The sequence below is a fragment of the Vigna unguiculata genome, chromosome 1, assembly GCF_037176805.1.
Source record: "Vigna unguiculata cultivar grain cowpea cultivar isolate G323 ecotype 2 chromosome 1, ASM3717680v1, whole genome shotgun sequence".
In the NCBI taxonomy this organism is placed as follows: Eukaryota; Viridiplantae; Streptophyta; class Magnoliopsida; order Fabales; family Fabaceae; genus Vigna; species Vigna unguiculata.
The window spans coordinates 7,422,125-7,431,417 of record NC_140792.1 but is presented as its reverse complement, the minus strand read 5'-3'; positions in this window follow the sequence as shown (position 1 = coordinate 7,431,417).

Below are 9,293 nucleotides of genomic sequence, written 5' to 3'. Positions count from 1 at the left end.
TGTAACAAGGGTATTTGGAGTGGTGAAAGGTGCACTAGACTAGAAGCTAGGCTAGTGGAAGGTGGCTAGAGGAAATGTTATGAACCTCTAGGTTAAGTGCTCTCAAAATAATATAAGAGTGGAATGATCTTAACAAAATCATTCTACTTGAAATTTCAAGAGTAAACCTTAAAAAGTGCCATAATACTCTCTTTTATAGAAGAGAATGTCATTAATTCACATGTACATGAAACTTTTCTTTAAATGAAATGCAAGCTTGGAAAAGAAGTCTCTCTCTCGACCATTGGATGCTCATGAAGGCACGATTGTGGGACAAGTGGCATGGCTCTCTTTTGCAAGCTTGGATTTGCTCCCTTCGTGTGACAAGGTGAGCGTCTTGGCCAAGGCTTCCTATTGGGCTTGGATTAGCCCAATTACAATCCAATGAACAGGTTTATTTAGCCTACTATTTATGAAAGGAAGGCCTAAATAATTGGCCCAATTTTAAAGTTTACACTAATGCTTTGACATGAAGCCTCTCATATTTTGATATCCTCTTTGGTCCATGAGAAGGACATTTGAAACCCATGAGGATTTTGGCCATCTTGAGAGAATCCCATTTGAATCTTTCTTAACATGCTTCTTATTATTAGGCCTTTGATTGTTCCTGGGCCTTTAGGTGCATATGGGCCATGAGAATTGGGCCTAGGCGTTGGCCCAAGCTATAAGCCTTGGGGTGGATTCATCACATTCTCGGTAGTTTGTCTAATGATTTCCTTAGACACTAATTGCAAGATTTGAGTATGATAAATAATTATATCATTGGCATTTTTCCCGCCGTTTCAACATTCTATTCTTTTAAAACATTGTTTCTTGGAAGAATGCTGTTAAGTGGAACGATAACTAAAGGTGTCAAGTTACCATCTACTATGAAGGATTTGTCAATTAGCTCAAATTTCTTAGATGGTGGAATTCCAAATTCTTATGGAAACACATGCTCTTTGAGATCCTTAGATATGTTTGATAATAACTTAAGTGAAGAGTTTCCAATTATAGTTTGAAACTTGACTGGATGTTCTAGAAACTCGTTACAAGAATTGATCTTGCACGCAAATAAAATCAAAGATACATTACTAGATTTCTCAATTTTTGCAACCTTGAAATTGTTGAATCTTTCAACAAATGAATTAAGTGGCAAGATACCAGAAGATAACGAATTGCCATATAAGTTGAAATATTTGTCAATCCATTTAAACACAATAGAATGTAGAATTCTAAAAGCATTTGGAAATGCATGATCTTTGCTGTTATTTGACATGTCTTATAATAACTTCAATGATGAGCTTCCAAAGATAATTTCTCACATATCATGATGTGCTAGGTATTCATTGAAAACATTAAGTCTAGGCAACAATAAAATCAATGGCACAGTAACTGACTTCTCAACATTCACATCTTTAAAAATATTAAATCATTTTGAAAACAAGTTAAACGAAGTTATTCATATGGATATTTGATTCCCACTACAATTGGAGGCACTTTACATGTTTTCAAATTCTTTAAAAGTTGTGATTACTAACAACCATTTTGCTTATATGTTTAACTTACAAGAATTGTATTTATGAGACAACTCTCTGTGTTTGACATTTAATCAAAATTGGGTCCCACCTTTTCATTTGTTCAAGATAGGATTGAGATCTTGTAAGTTAGGTCCAACATTTCACACATGGTTGCAGGAACAAAATGAATTTGACGATATTGACATTTCAAATGCTGCAATATTAGTTACTGTCCCTATATGATTTTAGGCTAAATTATCAGTACAAAAATTGATCAAAATGAATATTTCATACAAAAATCTATGAGGTATACTTCCAAATTTTCCAACAAAAAATATTCCTAGTTTCATGTCTCTCGAATCAAATTAGGTTAAAGGTCTTATTCCTCTATCTTAATGAAATTCTTGACTTCTTGATTTATCAAATAAGAAATCCTCAGATTCTTTTTCTTTTTATGTGGAAGTGGTTCAATTAAAAATTTATTCCATTTAGATCTTTCATATAATCAATTATCCGAACATATCCCAAATTATTGGAGACAATTGAACTCGTTGGTTTATTTAGATTTGAGCAATAATTTTTCAGATAAAATTCCTAATTCATTGGGATCACTTCTTGATGTTCAAGCATTATTGTTGAGAAACAACAATTTAGTGGGGAAAATTAAATATTTTGGGGAAAATTAAATATTTTGAAAAAACCATATAACTTTTGCACATTTAAGTAAAGGTATCGTCTTAGGACAAACATTGTGGGGTGCTAATACCTTCCCCACACGTAACCGACTCCCGGACCCAAAATCCGGTTTTTCACAGACCTTGTTCTTTTTTATGGTTTTCCATAGTTTCCTATAATAACTATGGTGGCGACTCCAAACTCTGTTTTTACAATTTTATTTTTTTGGTTCGTCGTTCTGTCGCGATTTCGATTGCGACAGATGGCGACTCCACTGGGGACACTAGTGAGTTAGACCATTTATTTGGATGTGCAAAATTGATGTGGTTTTTCTTCATATTTTTTCTTTCTCATTTTTTTTTTGGTATGTGTTTGTTTTATTTTTTTTATATTTAGAATAATTGTATGTGTATATTCTTCTTTATTTTTGTATTTAGAATAATTGCCAGGTGTGGGTTTAGGTATACATTGTGTTCTCCCTTCACACACACACATTTTATTTATTACATGAGTGGGGCCCTATACCCGGGTCTGAGTTGCTTAGAATTAGAGGCGAGATCTCCCTTCGCTCAATCACAACATCACTCACCTAGGTGACGAGACATCAGAACACACACTCCTCAGTTGCGATTCCTCGCTTATGCGAGTACCTCTCGCCTGAGCGAGGTACTCTGTCGCTCAAACCATGGGCTCCTCGCTTGAGCGAGACCCTCGAGCACAACCTCACCACTACGTGATTTCTCGCCTAGGCGAGCTGCTTTCTCCTGAGCGAGATGTGCAGACACAACCCATAATTTCGTTTATGCTATTCTCGCCTAGGCGAGCCTAGTTAGCTTGAGCGAGAATAGCACTTATCCTCCCTGTAATGCACGCAAAAACCTATCCCAACATGCCCAAAACCCCATTCTACTATGCCAAACAATTCATCTCAGGATACAACATTATGTACATGATTTGGACACCAAATTAGTCACCCAAAAATACGAAATCAGACCTTATACACCATCAGTAAATAAAATCCCATAATTTCCATACAAACTCATAAGGGTTTTATCACATTACAACAAAACAATCCCACACCCAAATTCACAGCATGTTGTCAAGCAATTTACATAGCAAAGGTACATAATTACTGCATATTACAATATACACGAAATTCGTCTCAATAATCATATAATTGCATGGAAAGGAGCTCCCCTAACCTGAAATTCATTGCTCAATTGGGTCTTTTAACCTTAGCTTTGCACTACCACCAATAACTCCCCTTTGCTCTTCAAAACTCAGATTTCTTGGTTCTCTCTAACTCCCTGGATGCCCATTGTCTCTAGGGTTTTTCCACCCTTTCACATTCAGACTACAAGTATTTTAACAAAAATAAAGAGATTAATTTATTCTCAGCAAAGGTTGAACCCACAACCACTTAATCACAAGGCAATTGCACAACCAATTCAACCAAGTCATGTTTGTGTTAATTCCTCTAATTCTATAGTTATGTTATCACCCAACATAATCATGCATATGATTAAAATTAATAATAAATCAAATACACATACATGACATCCATAGGACTCAAACCTAAGTCCTTTCACACAATCAAAGTACTCTCAACCACTTGAACTAGTACTTTTCCACGTCATAACAACTAACATTAAATGCCATAAAGGCTTCTACTACCCGCATTTATTAAATAATTATTTATTTAATTTCTTAAATTTCCCGGGTCTTACATTAAGCAACAAAACCCAGATTTGAACGAGGACGATATAGAAGATATAATGTCATTAGCTTTTGGGAAAGAAAATAGTGTCATTGCTCCACGTTCATCTGCTTCCACTCATGTTCCTTGTTTTGACCAAGTATAACTTTGGGTACTTTGTATTTATCTTATTTCATTTACATATTAGATCATATTTTGAAAAACTTGATCAATTTTTGTTTATTTTTTTTAGGTTGATCAAGGACCTCAAGAAAATATCGCAGAGCAAATGGAAGAATGATTGATTGAAGAACCTCTAGATTTTACATAGCAAATGTTATAATTCTTTTGTTATCTTTTAACTCTTTTAGTTTTAATACTTACAACACTTTTAGTTTTAGCATACATTGGACTACACATATGTTACTTTTAACTCTTAGTTTTAATGCTTATAAACTCTTATCCGTTATTACGTATATTAGATGTTTTGTAAAATTATTATTATGCTACATAAATCATTAACACAAAATAATATAAGAATTGCTTAAATGAATAATTGTAATTTTAAAACTATCGATCTAAATGTACATTTATATTTTAAATCAATTTAAAATATGTTGTCTAAACATAAAGCAGTCTAAACATAAAGCAACATTTCAGTTTGTTGTCTAAAAACAATAAGCAACATTTAAAATGTATTGTCTATACACAACAAGCCACATTAGAAAAGTGTTCTCTAAAGGATAGATAAAAGGTATGACATTTACATATGACAACATTTAAAAACATGTTGTCTAAACATGAAGCAACATTTTAAATGTGTTGTCTAAAAACAATAAGCAACATTTAAAATGTGTTGCCTATAAACAACAAAAAACATTTAAAATGTGTTGTCTAAAAACAAAAGGCAACATTTAAAATGTGTGGCCTATTCTAACACTATAAGACAACAATTTTGTAAATTGTGTGGCCTTTAGTACAAAAACTGTTGCCTATAACCTAAGCCCACAACCATATCCTCCACACCTACAAAATTGTTGCCAAAGTGTTGCCTAAAGTTAGGCCACACTTTTTTAACTTTAGCCATCACTTTTTACCCGTTGCTTAAAGTGAAAAATGGTGTAGTGCTTGATCAGACACCTAACATAAAAAAAGCATAATTAGTAACATTCATTACAATATAAAGTATATATTAATATACTAAAGATTTAAATATTACTAGTGATGAGGGAGTGCAAGATGCTATAGATGAAGAGGTGGTTGTACTATAGCGATCTTTTAAGAACAAATCCTACTGCTTTGTAATATTATTCGTTTGTGATTTTTGTGTTTACGTGTGAAGGGGACAAAAGTTGTGATTCTTAATTATTTGGGAACTATGTTATGATGTTGGAAGAAGCTAAGAATAGAATAGGGAGTAAGATGCTTTGAATGTAACATCAAATTCCCATGCAATCCAAAACGGTTTGTTCCGAACCTCTTTCTGACCTTGAGCCTTGTGTCAATCACTATTATGAAAGGATTTGATTCAGTTAAGAGGAAACTAAAATAAACTAGAACGTGTAAACTTGTATTTACTCTACCTAAGAGTATGATAAAAAAATGAGAAGTCTTGATTGGATAACAATATAAATGTTGATTTGTAAGTGCGATCTATTTAAATTCTTACTAATTATTTGGTGCAGCTGTGATATTTGTAGAATAAATCTAAAATACTACCTCACCAGTTTATCAAGGTACTGCAATGCTTGCTTTTGTGTATATACCTTACATTTTCTACATTCCTGATCATGGGACAAAGCATAATTCACACTTAATTGATAGCATAAATAACAATATAATTCACCAATGCTAAAGCTAAAAATGAACTGGGAAAGATGTGATGTATTGCACAAGTCTCTTCATTCTCCAAACTCTTATAATTTATAATGGTTATAAATTATAAGTAAATATCATAACATTTAACAAGTCTGAACAGTAATTACCTCAATAGAGGACAACAATAGAAAACTATATTGAGGATCCCTTCCAATCATCTGTATAACTTCTCGATCACTCTCCATCCCCAACCTTCATAACCACCATGAGAGGGACCTATTGAATAATTTTAATGCAGAGAAGATAATTTTAATGGAAAAAAGCGCTAAATGAAAGCAAATAAGTCATGTTTATAATGTAGAAAAAGTAAACCTGTGTAGCGAATTGTTTCAATTGTACCCAGAATTTCTCATCTCCCATCACAATAATGGTTTTTGAGCTTATTTTCTGTGTGATGTTGGAAACAGATGTTGTTATACTGAAAGCCAAATTAAATAAATAAAAGTTAAGAAGAAATCATTAGCCCAAATGAGGCACTATCGTACCGAGAATCATTGCTTACTTTTGTTTTCTATCAATGTACGTGATTACTCTATATTTTGGCAAATGCTCTTGTATCAAAATTACCTGGAATTGATTAGTAAAATATAAAATATTATATTATATTTAAAAATGAAAATTAGTTCATTCAATTTAGTCATTGTATCTAACTTGGAAAAAGGAATATCACCTTCTCGGTTCCTTTGATTACAAAATATCCTCCAGGATCATGGGGGCACTCACCTAACGAAAGAAAAAAGTAAAATAGACAAGAGTTTTTATACAAAAAAAAAACACAAAGGGAAAATGAGAAAAAGAAGATATATATATATATATATATATATATATATATATATATATATATATATATATATATATATATATATTATCAAATACAAACCAAATTGAGTAAGTTCAACTTCATCTCTCCCCTGCAATAGACACTTACAACTCCGCAGCATGATAAGCATCTTCCCAATTTCAATGTTAAGCTATAAAAATAAAAAATCAAGTCAAAATTAATAATAAGATTCATTCAACACATTTTTACAATACTATTTACCCTTTCGTGTTGACTTGTGTCACTAGCATTTCCACGCGTATACTCAACATCAACATATATACCTTTTTTATCAGACAATATTGAAGAAAATCATAATTCAACACAACAAATAAAATTGTCATATATAGACTTAAAAACTTAATCAATCTCACGTTCGGTCACTTAAACGACATATGGTTCTCCAACCTTCACATTTAAAAACTTGTAGACGTGATCAAAAGCAGATCTGAGAAGAGGAGAATAATAAGAGATCAAAATAAAGAATAAAATATGTTATGTACCTCAGGTCTTTATGAGGATGCTTAGTAGCTACGATCATATCATTATCGCGAACTATTCTTTGTATATTGGTTTTCACAAAGGAATTAAAAGAATCCAGGTGTGGCTTAGCCCATTCCATCTACCAAATGTTAAACATATCAAGAAATTATATTACTGATAAACACTAAACAATATGTGAAAATGAGTTTATACTTAATTCAACCTCTTTGTAAGGTGGTGATTGCACCTCATTTATATATGATATTTTACTTAATTTCTAATGGACATGGGATCTCTAACCCAATTCACTAGAATTGGCACACCAGTAACATGTACTTGCTTCATTATTATTGAGTACACTACGAGGTTTGTATTTCCACTCAACACAAGTCACCAAACTGGTATAAATTGTATTGTTATACTATTTTCGTCACACTAAAGTAACTTTGACATTCTTTTAGACATGTATGTTCAATATTTTACATTTATTCATCATTTCTGTTTATCTTAAATTTATCTGCCACACATTGTCAAAATTGTTACAGTATTTATAGAATCATTTCTTCCACCAACAATAGTGAAGAATTTTTCACTACAGTATCTAGGATTTTTCACTGTAGTGAAGAATGTTGGTTGCTTCAGTTCAACTAGCAGAATAGACTGACTCACTTGATAAGAAAGATACAACATCTGACATAGTTGGTCTATCATCCGCTTGATCTTGCACACACAAAAGGTTGACATTAATGCATTTTAACACTTCATTATAACACATGATCCCTTCAAAACAGGGTCTATTAATTCTAAAGCTTCAACCTTATTCCACATCTGACATGTTTGAAAATGTCCAAATAGCATGGGATTGTTAACACCTGATCATACTAAAATAATGCAAACGTATGACATCTGGGAGGAAAATTTGAACTTACATGTCCTATGAGATTGATGGGATGGTCCGAATCAAAATTACTAGAATTCCTTTTACCACTAATAATCTCAAGCATCAATACTCCGAAACTAAAAAAATATCCATTCTTGTTGAGACAATACCATTTAAAGCATACTCAGGAGACATATAAGCACAGAAACAGTAAGTTACTAAAAAAAATAAGCTTTTAAAAATAACTTAATAATTAAGAGAAATAGAATTTAAATTATAGGTGTACTTACTAAGTTCCAACAACCTTGTTTGTCTTTTTTTTGGGTGCATTTAACTCAAGACTATTGTACATACACTTGTTATAATATGGAGTATGAACCTTAATTGCTAAGTAGAAAGCAAGCCAAAAGCTATGAGTTTAACCATATCTAAGAACTTGGCAGATAGAAATATAGATCATATGCATGCCTTAAAATGATGTGCTAACAATTAAATGATGAGAAAAGCAAAACTATGATGCAAACAATAATATGAGCTAAGGAATACGTGTAAAAACATTATTACTTCCTAAATAACTTGGAATGAAAATGATGAAAATCATGTAGTACTTAGCGCTATTGTGGTGTACCCTGTAGTTCTAAATGCTACTGTTGAGCTCAACTAGTTTGAGATCATAGCCAAGGCAACACCACATGGTTCGTTCATTTCATCTAATGAAATTGCTTCTAAGCTCCCAAACTCCTGAAACTAAAATAACTTACGAAAAACGAGAGAAAAAAATGAAAGCTGAACAATTTCTATTTTAGTGAATTAGAAACTCTCAAGATTGAGACACTGGTACTCTAATTAATATACAAAGCACGGTTATTAAGCTGTAAGCATAAGACAAACCCAACCGAACCTAGCCTACAACACAACGCAACACAACACGAGAAACATTGCACAAACCTAATAACGCACACGAGAAACAACTTTGAAGCAACGCGAACCGAACAGATCTGAAGAAATCGCGATTAAATTGGGCTGAACCTACAATCTCCAAAGCAATGCACAAAGCATAAAACACTGAACCTGCAATCGCACAACATAGAACAAATCTGATGAAATAGGAAGTGAGAAATTAACATGAAAGTGAAAGAAAAATCGGAAGCCATTACCAATTTGAAGTTATGATTGAGCGATTGGAGAAGAGAAAAACAGAGAAATTGGAAGCAGAGATGAAGTGGCGAAATCAATTGCTGAAATAAGGGAAAAACATAAACAATTGCTGAAATGGAGAGATGAAGAGAAAAAATTGCCCTCTATTAGATCACGCGGGAGAAT